Below are 18152 nucleotides of genomic sequence, written 5' to 3' on the forward strand. Positions count from 1 at the left end.
AGTGCGCTCAGAAGCCCTCACCCCCATCATCACAGCCTTCATCAATGCCTCCTTCTCCTCAGGAACCGTACCTCATTGCCTGAAAGAAGCTTGGGTTCGCCCACACTTAAAAAACCCTCCTTAGATCCCACCTTCCCCAGCAACTATCGCCCCATCACCACCGTCCCCTTCCTCCTCAAAATCCTTGATAAAGCAGCCCACAACCAAATTCAGCAATACATAGAGACCCATTCTATCCTAGGCAGAAGACAATCAGGCTTTCGCAAAGGCCATGGGACCGAAACTGCCCTACTAGATTTTTTTTATTATTTTATTAATGTGATACAGTTTTAAACAAATGTAAAAAACTTTACACATATATTTACATCAAATATCTAAAGTGCAAGAATACAATAAAATTCCAAATCTTAATAAAATCCTTAATACGATTTCTAGATAATTAATTTGTGTATGGTTTCAGGTCACGGTCTGAGAGAAGAGAGAGAAACATCCTGTTCAAATTCATAATTAAAATAAAACATTTCATATTTGCACAGCAAGAATGTCATTACTTATCGGGGAAGGACCCCCTTGAGTTTAAATTCATGAGAGCAACTGCCACTCGCCAAACCTGAAAGAGTGCTAAATGCAATTTAGGATTATAGGTGTTAACACACTGCTTCCAAAAATCTGCCTGACTCATATAGTCTATATTATGAACAAATTCGCCAAGATACTTAATGTACTCTGTTCTCATCCTGCAGCAACTCGTCAGCACATGTCGAGCCGTCTCAGGTTCGGTAGGGAGATCACAGATCCTGCAATATCTTTCTGCTAAGCTTAGCCCCAGTTCAGGGCCCTGGGTAGACAGGATCGGTAGGTGATTGAGGCGCATTAATAGAATAAACCGCCTCAGGTGTTCTGATGGGCACTGATTTAGATAGAGTTGTGCCTTTCCATAGGTATATAGCACAAATAGAATGAAGCTATAGCTTTTCAGGCTATTAAGATGATTAAAATTATTCTGCCAATCCCACAGGTTGAGGCGATTGCGCGTGCTGGTAATCAGAACTTCATTTTCCCGGCCCCATTCTGGTGACCAGCTGATTTCTTCAGTCAAAGACCGAATCTGGCTTTCAAATTTAGCCTGTCTACCAGCCGCACAATCTTCCTTAATCGTCAGAAATAGACTGTTTGTTGGTTTATTATTAAGTCTGATATGGAATTCCATCCTCTTCCTTAATACCATGGCTCTAAGGGAGAAGATTCCTAGCTCAAGTCTAATAATTGCCATGGGGATACACTGTGGAAGGCCGAGGATTTTTCTCCAGAATTTACCCTCTATCAGTTGTAGCCACCCTAGGTTCATATTTATCAGTGGGTCTAAACCATACGTCACCATAGGAGCCAAACATTGAATATATAACTGACGTGCTGCCCAAATTGAGAATCCACACTGTTCTCGTGTGAATTTATAGACTAAAGCTGTGAGTTGAGCAGCTTTTGTTTTGCGCTCCTGGATGCAAGTGAAATAGTTTCCTTTGCTATCAAATTCTACCCCCAAATATCTATACATGTACGTGTATTCAATTTCGATCGATCCCATCATCATTCTCGGTCTAGCCACTCTACCAGCAGTGTATAACAGCTTAGTTTTACTATTGTTAATGACGAGTTCATTGCTTTCTGCATAGCACCATAGCTGTTTGGCCGATCTCAGGATACCACTAAAAGTGTGATCCATGATCACCAAGTCATCTGCGTAAGCTAGAAGTGGGCAGTGGCAAGAACCTATCTTAGGGGGACAGTTATTAATCCCGAGGAGACATTTGGGTATATCTGAAATAAGCAAGTTGTACAATGTTGGGGCAGTAACACATCCTTGCTTTACTCCTCGACTCTGGGGGATGGGTTTGGTCACCGAACCCAGATTGTCCAACCTAACTTGAACAGTATTATTTGAATGTAATAGCTCCAAGTAATACAATAGAGGTTCAGGGCAGCCCAAATTCCTCAATTTGTTCCATAAAAGGGAGCGATTGACCGAGTCAAAAGCTGCCTTAAAATCTATATATAGTGCGTATAGAGGGGGATTTGAACGAGACAGAGCCTAAGTCCCACAGCAGCTCCCCATGTTTCTCATTTCCAAAAAGGAGATCCATTTATCACACCCTATAGGATTAACCATACTGGATAGGGTTTTCCCTTTCGCCTTCCCCAGTATGGACCAAATTTTACGAGTGTTCTTACCACATAATGTTCTGACTGTATGTTGCCACCTCTCTACCTTCCTTGTGTTTTTATGTATTTTTAACCATACTTGGTAAGTAGTCTTCAGCTTTCTTATTTTGAGAGCAATCACCTTTTTGGGGTCAGGGCCATTTCTTATATACCTCATGTCTCCTCTAAGCTTGCGTTTCCTATCTCTGATCGCATGGTCGTATTTTAATTCGTTTGAAGCCTTGCCCACCATCAGGCCCATTTTACGAGAACCTTGTAACTCAGAGAATTTACTTATCCAGTTTTCTATTTGTTCCGGTGACTTTTGCATAAACATATTTAATTGTTCGATACCCCACTCATCGGACGCCCTTGTGGCCTTTAGAATATTATTCGCTGACCAGGTAAGACGATTTAGGGAGTGGTTGATTACGAGGTCTCCCAAATTTGCAAATGCAGCGTTAGGGTGGCTGTGTCCCAATGATAATATCAGCGGGTCGTGATCACTCCATTTGTATTCGCTCACCTTCATATCTTTAACAATTAGCGCAATCTCTACACTAGTATAGATATAGTCTAAGGTGCTCTCGCTACTCACATTCTTCCAGGTGAATTTACCGGGGCTATCGTTTCTAGTTCGTCCATTAATTATTTCAAGGTCCCAGCATTCAAAGAAGCCCCTCCAGCACATCCCCTCTTTATCCGTAAAAGCCTGATTCCATATACTGTTGCTCGTTAGAAGCTGATTATTGCTTGTACCACCGCCACTGTTGATTCTACAGTTTAGATCCCCGGCCAGAATTACAAAATCTCTGCCGTTGGTTAATTTCAAATCGCTTAAGAGATTGTGCAGGGTATCTTGTATACTTTCTCTATGCTTTGCGCCCGGGGATTATATATATTTATTAATAATATTTCTTCCCATCTTGCTTTAATTCTAAGGGTCAAAGCAGCAGCACACAGATAGTTACTATCCACTGGAATCATTCTACTTTTCAACTTATTGGATATCCCTATAGCTAAGCCCCCATAAGGTCGTCCACGTATGCCTTTCTTCGCAAGGGTATGGTAAATAATATACCCGTCCATGACTGTCTGCTGCAGCAGCCAAGTTTCTTGCAATAAAAAAATGGGGTATTTACTTATCATTGATAGGGAGCCCTTGTTGGTAAGGAAATGCTGATGACCATGAGTATTCCAACTTAGCAGGGTTTGATCTCATGTTTGTTGTAAAACTAGAGGCAGCGAATCTGCCAGCCATTTCAATGTATTTTGGATATCTGACATCTGTACATTCTTTCCCGTTTTTTGAGTGGGTATACCACTCTTGTTTGGCGCTGCCGTTGGCTCAGTGCTTGGGAGTAAGGGATCTTCCTTCTCTTTACAGGCATCTACTTCCACCCCCACTTGTAAAAGACATTGTTTATGAGATCGAATCAATTGAGCAGATGCCAGGACACAACAATGGAGGGCTGTAACATTGGGATTGCATACAGTAAGTGGTTCCATAAAAGAGAAGTCCTCCGAGCGGATTACCCGCAATTGTGGAATCAAATGCAATTTATTCAAGACCTCCGTTCTTGTCAGCCACTTATCCCTCTTCTTTTGATTTAAGTTTTTAATACATATTTTACTTGTATTAGGGATGTCGATTTCTGTTGTTTCCAATGGATTAGGAGGTCCCTTGTTGTCCACATTATGTTGCCCATCTTGGTTCGAGCATATAGTGTCCTCTTCAGCTAAGCTAGTAGAAAGGTCAGAGTTCGGGTCCTCTATAATCGTGCTGGTGATTTCCTGTGATATATCCGGGATGATCCAGCTTGTTAGGGTCCCCATTCCTTTCTTAGCATTTTTCTTGGTTTTTTGCTTCTTGCGTTTTGATTTTTTAGCACGTGTTGCTGGAACGTTGGTGGCAGGTAAAGGGGAGGCTATTTCAGCCACCAAGTTTTTTGAGGCTAGGCGTCTTTGTTGTCGTCGCTATTTTTTTGTCAGAGGTATTTCCAAGGCTTTCTCTATAGACTTATCTAAATTGTCGGGAGCCATCTGTGGATCCAATCCCTCAGCTCCATTAGGGGGATGCTGATTGGGTAGATCTTGCCCCATGGGTATGATAGGATTGGGTAGCCCTAGCTGTATTATCGAGTTTGCGTGGATCCTCCCGCATAGTTTTAGCAGTATTTTCATGGCGAATTGGAGAGATGCCACTGAGGCTTGCAGTTCTATGATGGCTAGGTTGTTACAGTCCTCGGAGTTTCCGCTGTCTCCTCTGTCCATGCGTTCCGGATCTTCAGAGCTTATATAAAGATTTGGGGAAGTTGATAGCCGTTCCTCTGATAAAACCACTGGAGAAATAGAGGAGGGGCGCATGGGAAGGGTGCCCGATAAATTTGATGTTGAGTTGCCTGGTTGTCTTGGGCTAGTAAATCCCCCAGGCTTTTGCTGCTCCCCCTGAGCTGCGTTTAAAACCTGTGCCTCAATCACAAGTGGACAATCGTTTGATACAGCGGGGGGTTTGTTTAATGGGGCCATTGATTTTTGAATTGATAGGCATAGATCTAGAAGAGAGTTATTGTCAATATCATTGAAATTAGTATTATCCAAGGAAATACTGTTATTATGTTGGAATGGTGGTTGAAAGTTACTGGCTTCCGTTCTTGGTTTATCCCCAGCAATGGTTGCCTTGGTGTGGATTTTCCCAAACCTAGCTGGAATAGTCCCTTTAATCGATCTACCCACCTCCTCTCTAGGATTGATATTCTTATTTTCTTTCTGCAGTAGAATGTCCCTAGGCCCTTCTTGGCCTTTACGTAGGTTATATCGAGTTTTATTCTGCCTTGTTTTGGCCATGAAGTTTGGTGGATTTTAACCTCCCTTCTTCTTAAGTGGGGGTAGTGATGGTGAAATAGGTACAGCCGTATAGGTGCTGTCTCACTTAGATTATATCAGATTCCACAGTGTGTAAGAGCAAGAGTACACAGGTACACTGTGTTTATAGGTATATACTATAAATGGCTCACCTCCTCAAGTTCCAAGTTGGCAGTAGCGCCACAGCACCAAACAGTCACGAAACAGTCGGCGCCCTTCACCCCTGTCGGGCTTAACGCCGCAAGGGTGTTAGCCTGTGTCTTTTGGCTGTTCCTGAAGTCACGTGATAGATCACGTGTCGTGCGTGGCTCCGCCTCCTCCAGGAAGCGTGTGGCACGGCTGACAGCGGCAAGAGTCGAGGAGCGACTCGCAGTGCCGGTCTGTGATCAAGGCTCCAGTTGATGCAAATTTCGCAGTTCCAGGTAAAGGCACAATACTAGATTTAAAAAATCAAATCACCAAAATAATGGACACCGGCAAACCTGCCCTCCTCCTGCTACTCAACCTCTCTGCAGCATTTGACTTAGTGGACCATGACATCCTCACATCTCACCTTTTTAATGCAGCCCGCTTCTCCATTAAAGCAACCTCTTGGATCACCTCCTTTCTAGGAGGCCGAGCCATGAAGGTGTATTCTGACCAGGCCAATGCTCCTCCGACCACCATAAGTTGTGGAGTCCCACAAGGGTCATGCACTGCACCGACTCTATACAACCTCTTCACTAAACCCCTCTTCGACCTTCTGGACTCCCTTGGCATAGCTTACACTAACTATGCCGATGACACACAAGTCCTCCTCCCCCTCACTGGAGACTATGCCCAAGACACAGAAGCCCTCCTTAACATTTACTCCACGATCCAAGCATAGATGGCGATCAACGGCCTCTGCCTTAACAGAGACAAAACAGAGATCATCATCCTGGCCACCAGCGAAATCCTTTTCAAACTCAGCCAAAACTACTCACACATAACCATCGACAACACCAACATACCTGTCTCCACTGCTGTGAAGACCCTAGGAGTATACTTAGACGCTACTCTCTCCATGACAAGACAGGTCAACGACATCTCCTCCTCCTCCGCACTAACCACCAAACTCATCTTCGCCATAAAACCCTATCTTACCACTCCCAACTGCCTCTCCATCGCTAGAGCCACCATAGGAGCCAGGCTAGACTATTTCAACGCCCTCTTAGCTGGCACTTCAACTAAAAATCTAAATAAGCTCCAAACAGTGCAAAACAATGCGCTCTGCGCTGCCCTGCACATCCCCAAATTCGACCATGTGTCGCAGGCCAGAAGAAATGCTCACTGGCTCCCAGTTAAAGAAAGAATTAACTTCAAAGTACTCTCCCTCACACACAAATGTATCAATCATACCGCTCCCTCCTACCTAGCAGAAATCATCACCAGGAAATCCTCCCTTCGTCCTATAAGAACCCTCCATGACAACCAACTCCGAGTTCCCACCATAAGAAGAGCTAAAGCTGGAGGCATTGGCTTCCCACACATAGCACCTAAGCTCTGGAACAACCTCTCTAACTTTCTCAGAGCGGAACCTTCACTATTTTCCTTTCGGAAATCCCTCAAAACCATGCTCTTCACATAATCGCCTCCTACGCTCCCTTCCGGCATGAACGACACATATTTTAAACACCATGATGTCTGCACTGCTAAGTTTGTAACTAAAACATCATACTGTAAATCTAATGCAATGCCTTGTAAACATATATATCTAAAACATGATACCGTAATTAAATATGCCTGTAAACTTTAACATCCTTCCTTCTGTATACAGCCAAATGCTTATATGCAACAGCGCCACGATGCCCACGGGCTGAGCGTGCGCTTTAAAAATACAAATAAATAAATCTTTTAATTATCTGTATTACGTGATTACTTGAAATTATGTTTTGTAAAGGTGTGAACTAACCAAATACAATAAAAACAAAAATGCCCATTCTAGCCAATTAATAACACATACCATGATTGCTTTAGCAAGATGCCCAGAACAAAGTAATGTCCCAGTAAGGGCTAGACTGGCTGCCCCAAAAAGGACAATCCAGCCATGTAATATTTCATATTTGCCTTCTCGAATTCCCCAAAACAAATACCATGCCTGCCAAGCACCTCTCGCACACACACACATATATATATATATATATATATATATATATATATATATATATATATATATATATATATATATATATACACAATTCATACCCAGTTATACCCATTCAACATGGATGGCATCGGGGCCTTTCAACCTTTTCAAATGAAAGGGGCATTGCGCCTCAGAGGTGCCCCCCCAGCATCTGCCCCCATGTTGCTGAAATTCTGGGCTATGTTGACTTGACCTGGTTAAACTACAAAGCCATGGCAGGACAGGGCCTGACGATAAACAGTGCTTGGGGTGGTTGCACTTTTAACAAAGGCCTGGCAATTACTAATAATTGAACACATTTCATTGCTAGCACCTGAATTTGAATGCATACATTTTTAGGCAATTGAAATCATGATGGGTGACTTGGTGCTTGCACGTCAATGGAGTGAGAAGGGAATGAGAGACGGAAGACCGCTCATTCTCACAGCAGTTAAATGTGTGTTTCCGACACAGAGTCACCAACTTTTAACATTTAATTTAAGCTGACTAGAATAGTGTCATTAGAATATGTTAACAGTTAGATGCATGCAGCCATCAAGTTGGCCCCACTCCCGGCGACTCCCGCAGTCTCAAAGTCATATGACGTTATTTTTAGACGTCCGGGGGCAAATGCAACTAATGATAATGATTTGGTATTTTTTTATCGCTTTCGCCAAAGCACTGTACAGAGAATATATATAAATATATCACCCAATCAAAGTTAGTACTCCTTTATCAACCTGAGAAGAAGGAAAGGCTAAATTAGATTTAGGATTTGAACTTGTGAACTGCAGATTACACTCAGGTTATAGTAGTGAGTGCTCAACCTGCTGAGCTCTTGTAGCAGCTAGCCAGTAGGGACATGTTTTCTTACTGTGGCATTGTTCTTTTTAACCAGCATTAAGGCAAAGCCAACAGGAGCATGTTCTTACTTGGGGATGCACCATATATTGTCAGAGCCAGGCCAGCATGAGCATGTTTTGTTATAGTATTATTACTGGCATCACGGACAAAGCAAACCTGAGTATTTTCTAATGTGGGAATACTGGCATATATAGGTGCAGCGGAAGGGACATGTTTGGGCACAATCAGTTTGAAAATGTTTTTTAGACATGCATAGTACTGGCATACAGTGGGCAAAGGCATTATGAAAATGTGTTTGAAAATGCTCCTGTGCATTGTTGATGACTTGGCATATAATGGGCTTTTCCCATGTCTTACCCTACAAAACTGATTGTGAACTGTGTGACATTTTACCTAATGTATCACAGAAAGTGTACTCTAGAATTCACCATTTTAATCCCTTATTGAAACATTTTTCTCGGGGGAGAACCCCTCCAAACCCATTTTAGTTGGTACTCTCTCTTGCTACGCTCAGCAGCTCCTACGGATTCGGCTGGGGGCAGAACAAGCCCAGTTCCCTCTTCGAGCTCACGTTAGCGTGAGCCCTACTACATTAGCTTGAGGCCCCACTTGTTAGACAATCCTGAATATGCCCCTGGTGAGTGTGGGTGAAAGATGCATTTAATGGGTCAAAGGCAGATGTAATATCTATTCAACCTCCTGGGATCAGGGTGGGGATCAATAGTACAATAGGTTCACTCATTTCCAGATTTTAAAACTGCCATCCAGCCACCCTCAAATGTTTGTGGCTGGCTCCGGCCCTGCCTGCATTCTTCTTTTCCCTCATTTAAAGTACAGAGTGTGGTGTACATACTTTGCAAAGGATATGGTCCCGGCTGTGAACAATCTTGATACTATCTCTCTTGCATGCTCTGTACAGACTATCGTAGGTGCAAGTGGTTTACACACTCTGCACATAGTTCCCGCTTGGAATAGTGTACAATCTACCCCAATTGCGAACTATGCACAGATGATTCCATCTATGAGCTCAGTACAAACTGTCATGTTCGAGCGGTATATAAATAAAACCGGTGTTGGCTACTGTACACTGTTTATCCAGATGGATGCAGTGCACTAATCACTCCAACTGTTGGCTCTCAACAAACCTGCTACCCAAAGTGCACTGCCACCTGACCTGTGTTCAGATGACCCCAAGTTTGAACTGTGTTCACACATTGTCCAAATGTCACACCTCACTAGGGTTAGCCGGGGCCCCAGCTCCCCAACACACATACAAACACACACAATTTAAAAAAGAAAAAAAAATACTTGCCTCTGCTCTGCTTTTGAATGCCTGGCTGCATCCCAAGTTAATACCTAGCTAGCCCAGTTAATACTTGCAAACCCAAAAAGCGGCACTCAGGGGCTCTGCCCTGCGGATGTGCTGTGGTGCTGACCGCGTGATGACAGCGCAGGTGCCGGGCCCTGCACCACCCAGTCCAGCACCCTAGGACAGCCAGGGTGAAGGACTGACTTGTGCAGATCTGGCCCCGAACATGCGGCCACCTGCAATCATCAATGAATGTAATGAGACAGCGTGAGCCTGGCTGTGCACCCCAGCCAGGCTTGTGCTGTCAAATTACATAATTGATGATTGTGGCCCCCAGCCCTCCCGCCAAAAGATGGCGGGAGGGGGACAAAAGCCATGCCACAATAGTTGGGGGGGGGGGGCAAAACCCCCTGGACCCCCCCCTATAATTATGCCCATGGTTGGCCTGTTACCTTTGCCATTGTTTAAATAAAATGGTGCAACATTTCGACAGTGATTGTATGTCTGCTACAAATATTGAGTCCTGTTGCAGCAATTTGTCTGCATCTCCCTAAACCTAGTTCACCAAATTGTCATTACCCTCTTCTCCCGCACTAATCCTACTAAAACGCTCCATACCCTTGGAAATACACCACATACTATCCAACCACGACACCCACACATGGCAACGATAACACTCCACAATGACCTGAAACACCAAAACTCGACACCTCCTTCAATAACTCACACAATATCAACATAGTGCGCCACAAGCACACAAGGCCCCCCACACTGACTGAAACACCTGCATGCCCGCAAACCCGAACAGTGAATTCTTTTTTCCGAATTGCAACTACCAACACAACAGCAAAAACACTTGTGTACTCTCCCTCTCTTCCCACTAAGAAACCCACCCCATTCTCTTATTTTCAGATCTGCCAGAGCCTCTGGAGAGCATGCAAACGGCAGCTGTGAATGGACAAATTCCATTAATGTAACATAACATTACTGTGAACATTATTGGTGAACAGGGTTAATGCTTCGAACAAAGAGCGATACACAGACCTGCCTACATTTGAAAGGCAAAAACCTGGATATCTATGTCTCAGGACGCCACACCCTTACTTGCACGAGACTCTAAACATCCATCCCCGCCTGCATGTTGGGGGGATGGGTGAGGTAAGCTCAACACTACATGGTATGGTGACGTAGCGCCAGAAATGTGCATGATTTCCGCACCATACAGTGTCTCGGCCAACACTCCCATGTTATTGGCCACTAATGGTCATTTTGTAGCTATTTGCATGGATGGGCGGGTTTTACTGGAATGCCTGGAAATCCAAGAAACTCCATGCTCTTCCCTGGAGAACTGGAGAAGAGCATGGAAACCCGGAGACTAGGTAGGTCTGGTGATACATGGGAATAACTGTGACTGGAGCATTCTAGGTGCTTTACATTATGACTGAGTGATACATGTAAAGACTGGAGGGGGTATCTGAACTCCGGCCCTCCATATGGCAGAGTAGAAGCACAGCGCACCCAGCCAGGATTCTCTATAGGGTAGCTATGGATGAGCAATCAAGGCTTAAACTCTTAGCAGGTGATGCAGGCTGGTTCTTAAGTACAGTGTAGTCCCCAAGCCCCCAGCCAAGGAATGTCCACACACTGTCATGTGATAACACAGTTCTTTATATAAATAAGGTTCAGAATACATACAAAATCAATAACACACTTTGTGCCTTGGAAATACTAATATGGTAAATGTGTACAATGTCTATGTGGTACCACAGTTAACTCTTGACTCCTTTAAAATGCACCAACCGCAGACAGTTTCAATGGCATACAAGTCAGATAGCAATGTGAATCAACAATTGACATGGGAAGGAAGAAAAGTTGGGTGAAACAAATGGCAGAATTCTTTGTCCCTACCAAAGACACTGTTCTGTGTGAGGATCCCCCCACCTGGGCAACCTGTAAATAAGGTATGCCTACTATCTACAGCAGGGGTGCACAACTGATTTTGACAGAGGGCTGAAAGTACCCTACATGATGGCTATAGTGGGCCGAAAAGTAAATGTGGGTGAGGTGGTAGGCGCGGTGGGGCGTGGCATGGCAGGAGGCTTTTTCAACCCCTAATTTTTATTAAACACTATGCCCCATAGCCCCCACCCCTCAAGCAAACACTATGCCTCATGGCCCCCACTCCCCAACCAAACACTATGCCCCATGGCCCCCACCCCTCATGCAAACACTAGGCCCCAGGACACCCACCCCTCATGCAAACACTATGTCCCATGGCCCCCACTCCCCAACCAAACACTATGCCCCATGGCACCCACCACTCATGCAAACACTATGCCCCAAGACACCCACCCCTCATGCAAACACTATGCCCCAAGACACCCACCCCTCATGCAAACACTATGCCCCAAGACACCCACCCCTCATGCAAACACTATGCCCCAAGACACCCACCCCTCATGCAAACACTATGCCCCAAGACACCCACCCCTCAAGCAAACAGTATGCCCCATGCCACCAAGCATGCACCATGCATACATACTCATACAGACCCCAACCCCCCCGACCCCTGCATACAAACGAACAAGCATACACCATACACCCATACAGACCCGAACCCCCCACCCCAACTCAGCACACAAACCCACAAGCATATATCATGCACCCATACAGACCCTAACACCCCACCCGCAACTCAGCACACAAACTCACAAGCATACACCATGCACCCATGCAGACCCCACCCCAACTCACCATACAAACTCACATTCATACACCAGGCATCCATACAGACCTGAACCCCCCCACCCCCCAACTCGCCAAACAAACTCACAAGCATGCACGCATACAGACCCAGACCCCCCACATCTCAACATACACTGAACGTGCACACAACAACACACATTCAGGCAGACCCGACCCCTCCAAACCCCCCCCCCCCCCCCAGCATCTCAACATACACTTCACTTGCACACAAACACTTTCAGGCAGACCCGACACACACCCCACCCCCACATCTCAACATACACTGAACTTGCAGACAAACACATTCAGGCAGACCCAACCCCCTCCCCCCCCCCCCCTCCGCATCTCACCACACAATCCACTTGCACACCAACACATTCAGGTAGACCCGACACACACCCCACCCCCGCATCTCAACATACACTGAACTTGCACACAAACACATTCAGGCAGACCCGACCCCCACACCCCCTCCGCATCTCAACACACACTGCACTTGCACACAAACACATTCAAGCAGACCCGACACACCCCCCACCCCCGCATCTCAACATACACTGCAGACATACAAATACAAACACACCCATACACACCCGACACACCCCCCACCTCCATATCTCAACATACATACAAAAACAAAAAACAGTCAGGACGGACCCCAGACAGACAGACAGACAGACAGACACACACACACACACACACACACACACAAACATACAGCCCCCCCCCACCATGTACTTACCCAGACGTGCTGGAACACTGGCGAGGCTACTGGCACTACGGCTGGCGTGGCCAGCAAGGCTGAAATGCCTTCCGGAATCAAGCCTTACTGGCCACGCCAGCCGTAGTGCTGGCACTCCATTGGTGCAGCACACACGCACTACGTGGCTCGTAGGAGCTGCGTGGTTCGTTTGCACTGAACCAATGAGGGCCAGTGTTTTGTCCGGCCCGGAAGACAACAAAGACTTTCCTAATGGAGAGTGGCCGATGCTGCTTGTGGGCCGCCCTCCATTGGAAAGTCTTTGTTGCTGGCGGGCCAGACAAAACGGCATGGCGGGCCGCAACTGGCCCACGGGCCGTATGTTGTGCACCCATGATATACAGCCTACGCTCTATGCCTACTACCTACTACACAGAGACTAAGAACCACAACAGTCTGGCCTCGCCCAACTACCCTCAAACCTAACTCGCCTCAGAATTCCGATCCCATACTTCCACACACTGCCTCTAATCAGAGCAATCCGGAAACAATACAAGACCACCCCCCCACTACAACAACTACAACCACTGCGAGTCCCCAAATCAAGGGAGCCCTGATCAACGCCAGATCATTAGTAGCTCATGCAACAGAAATTGCAGACCTGATCATCAAAGAAGACCTTGACCACCTTGCTATCACAGAGACTTGGCTATATCCGGCAGCAGGCCCTATGCTCATGCTAGCAGTCCCAGATAATTATGCCATCTTGAGACAAGACAGACCCAATTCCAGAGGATGGGGTGTTGCTGTTATCCACAAATGTAGTCTTACCATGAGATTAGCAACCCCCTATCAACGTCCTCTCATGCGTACTACTCTCTGTTAAAGTTCCACTTACTAATGCCCAAACTCTCAACATCCACTTGATCTATCGCCCGCCAGGCCCAATAGGCACATTTGATGAGGACATTACCATCATCCTATCCAGCAACCTTAAAAGTTCCACTCAAGTACTTGCCCTTGGGGACTTTAATATGGGCTTCAACGACCCGGAAGACCAATTTGCCAGTGCTACGCTTAATACCCTTTCTGAATTAGGATTTACCCAAAGTACGGAACCCACACATGCCAAAGGCAGAATACTCCACTGGGTTGCCGACTACAACTGTCTAGCTAACATCACCACCATTTCACCTTAGCCTGGACTGACCACCACCTGATATCGTTCATGCTTTCTACTACCCGACCCCCACCCTTGCCGGTCAGCAGGGCTCCACCCACATTCACGAGAAATAAAGAGCATCACTGTGGAGAGACTCATCCCGAATTTACTCCCCACACTTAACACACTCCCTGACAACTCGGATCCTGAGACCTTGGTTGAAGAGTACAACAAAATTATGTCCACTTCGCTGGACCTAATAGCCCCCCTCAAACTCAGACCAAGTAAGCTCAAAACGCACTTGAACAAATGGTATACACCATTACTTAAAAACCTAAGGCAGCAAAAAAGAAACTGCGAGGCCACCTGGAAAAAACTCCCTTCAGCAGCTAATAAACTCAAATTTACTAAACTCGCAGCCCTCTACAATAAATAAATTTGCCTAGCAAAACGAACCCCATTCGACTCCCGTATATCCCATGCCAAATCAAACATGAAGGAATTATTCTCCATCCTCAAAGAATTAGAGACCCCTTTAGCACCACCAGACACTTGTACCAAAGATACAAAGATAAAAATTGGTGCTCAGAAATCCAAAATGCCTTAGCTAACAAGATTGCTACCCTTCAAAACAAAATCTCCTGTAAAAAAAAGCCTCCTTGAATGACCCCCTTCCTTCCAAACCGACTGAGAAGCCTACGTTAATGGAAACCACCCGCTTCAACTTCTACAAAGTCCCCACACTTGAAGTAGAAAAAATCATTTAGTCACTGAAACCCTCCAACTGTCAGGGAGATCTGTGCCAGGGAGATCTGCAGCATTCGACCTGGTCGACCACTCTGTCCTATGTACCCACCTCAACACATCAGCTCACTTCTCCATTGAGGCCATCACATGGATTAGATCATTCCTTAACAGAAGAACCATGAGGGTCTTTTCACCTACAGCAGCAGCAGACCCCATACCTATCACCTGTGGGATGCCACAGGGCGCCTGTGTCTCCCCCACATTGAACAATATATTTACCAAGCCCCTTTTCGATGATCTGGATCATCTCGGTATAACCTACACCAACTACGCAGATGATACCCAGATCCTCCTTCCGCTTTCTGGGGATTATGGTAAGAATTTGGCCTTGGTGAATAGATGGATGGATGGCCACACATGGACTATGTCTGAATGATGATAAAACTGAATTTATCATCCTGGGTACTACCTCTAGTTTAAAGAAACTAGGCCCTCTCTATTCTTCTTTCACAATTGATGGCAATAGCATCAAAGTAGGACAAGAGGTTAAAACACTAGGCTTTTATTTGGACTCTAACTTCTCCTTCAACAGACAGGTGAAATCCCTAGCGTCTTCCATGGCTTACACGTGTAAACTGATCCGTGCAGTTAAATCCTTTCTGTCCGACACCAGCTGCTTGACCCTCGCCAGAGCCCTCATATTATCCCACCTGGACTATTGCAATGCTCTTTATCTTGGGTCCTCCAAAGCCACCACTAGCAAATTACAAACTCTTCAGAATAACGCTCTTAGAGCGGCATTGGACATCTCCAGAAGAGATCATATCACATAGCCAACAGAATAATTGGCTCTCTATCAAAGACAAAATCCTCCGAAAAACTGCGTCACTTGCTCATAAATCTCTTAACGCTGCCCTGATCTATTTGATCGACAGATTTCATAGACAAACCTCCCTGAGACCCACAAGAACAGTTTATAAAGACTGCCTTTCTGTCCCCAACTTTAAACGTTCCACCATAGGAGGCAACAGCTTCCCAGTGAAAACAGTTAAACTGTGGAATTCCTTACCGCCAACTCTCAGAATGGACTTCCCTTATCAAAACTTCCGATCTAAGGTTGTCCTATGGTTGAAAACGTAGGCCTTCTAACACATCCAGGTATCAAGTCCTTCACTTTCCTGCCATATGTACATACCGTACCCATATGTGTTTATCTGTCTGTATATATGCATATTATCCTGCTATTCTATTACTGTGTGTTTGGATATATTTTTTGTTGTTGTAACCAAGCTTTGCATATTCATGTAACCTGTTACCTTACGGTATGCTCGCGCATTACAAATAATAAAACAGTGTATCAACAAGCCCAGTCCATTAATAAAATAGTCTTGTTGCCTGCTAAAAGATTCTACTACCCCAATGTACCAGAGTTTAGCAAAGTTCTTCAACGAATCCCTCTTGAGTGGACTCCCTTTAAGGCATGGGCCACGGGTCGTCGAGATTCCTCGAAGAAAAGGTGAACAATGACATTGAAGCCGCAGCTTCGGCCTTTGCGGTGCTTGTCGACAATCGGTCGTGGACATCCTGCGAAGATGAGGCGTGCGGGGCATCTCGATGACGAGAGTTCATTGCCACAAAGCAGATCTATGAAAAACGTAGGCCCAGCAAGGGCGTTGGGTCGTCGGCATTGGCGTCGATGAACGGGACTCATCCCCGGCTGGCGTTCGGATCGTCTTCAGTGTCTATGTGGACTTTGGGTGGCGGGAATCCAACCGGCGGATTCTCCTCAGTTCGTCAGCAACCTTGACTTTCTCCGGCGGGATAAAGCGGTTGACAGTGATTGCAAGGCAGTCCTTGATTTCAAAGCGTTTTAGGCAATGGAGCATTGCGCTCCGGTGGATGAGGTAACAGCGGTCCTCCGAACCCCGGTCGACGGTGATGGTCGTCGACGTCCTGATGCTTCACTTCAGATTTCTCGGCTGTCTCCGGTCGACAGTCTTTCGGGATTGGCTTCCAGGGAGCTTTGGTGGAGATTAGCTTTGTGCATGATGTTCCATCATAGCTCGGGGAGAGGTCTCCTAGCCAGGTCCTCTCTTGGATCAGTCCTTGAAGACACGACAGCTTTCAGATTGCGTCGAAGGAAAGCAGCAGCAATTCTTCTTCCAGCTTGGCTTCGAGGATAAGTAGCTTCGTTTCGACTTTAGGTTCTGAACAATTCTGTTAAGTGAGAGCTCCCCAGACATACTGTTCTGTCTCTCATTCACACTGCTGAGCCAAGCTCAGGCAGCCAATCATTCAGAAGGGCATTCATGCAGGCAGGCAGCCAAACAGGCTCACATTGCATTCAAGCCATTCACTTCCACCCAGACACCCATAACAAGTAATGTGGATTGGGGAAAGCACCCAGCCTTTCAGCACACCACACTGCATTCATGTCAGTTTCAGCAGGGCTGTCTCATTCTTTGTGTCTCCCAGATACCAGACACCCATAACATGGAATGCATATTGGTCACATACTCCATTCACCCAGGTCCCACCACCCCAAGGGTGTACCCACAACATAGTCACTGTGAAGGCTCCAGCCAGTCTGGCCTGTACTTCCCCACAATATAATATATGGTTCTTCCACCCAACAGACAGTCAGGGGAAGGGACAGAGTCAGGGCTTCCCAGGACTTTGGGAAAACCAGGTAACAGGTAATAGAAACCAAGAGGCCACAGGGGCCATCTTGTCTCCTATCAGAAATCCAATGATTCCTATGGCAGGTCCTTGGTATCCCAAAATGGAGGATACTCAGACCACCTGTCAAATTCAGCATGGAGCTGCCACCAGCCCATAATCCTGCTCTGTGGGCCACTCACAGGTGCCCAAAAACATACACTAGGAGTACAGGGTTGTAGACCCACCCATGGGAGCCACAAGGGTATCCCAAGGGTCTGTTCACCACAACCAAAAAGAGGAAGAGCTGCACTGCCATGGTCCCACATGGACTCCTGTGCTGAAAACACAGAACACACATAAGGGAGTAAAGGACAAGGACGCCCTGTCCCCTCCAATGCATTTCCAGCATTACAATATACAAGTATGCTGTAAATTAAGATGGTGAATGGAGAATAATATTGGAATTGGCCCAGGGAAAAGAGGCACCATACATAAGGTTAATTCAAAGTAGACCGATAATTACGAGCAGAGGAAGTGCTTGTCTGGGCTGACCATGGATCTCTGCACTCCTAAAATAGCCCACCTCTCAAGAAGTGAATGCCTGTTGTCATTAAAGCAGGTTTGTTGCACAACGGCTGCTGGGGAGAGGCTAGACAACACTTTGGAGATTGAACTAACCTGAGTTTCCCTAAACGACAAAAATGATAGTGTATAAACATTTCAGCACAGTTAATACACTCCCACATTTCCTTCA

The sequence above is a fragment of the Ambystoma mexicanum genome, chromosome 3q, assembly GCF_040938575.1.
Source record: "Ambystoma mexicanum isolate Mex_15411 chromosome 3q, UKY_AmexF1_1, whole genome shotgun sequence".
In the NCBI taxonomy this organism is placed as follows: Eukaryota; Metazoa; Chordata; class Amphibia; order Caudata; family Ambystomatidae; genus Ambystoma; species Ambystoma mexicanum.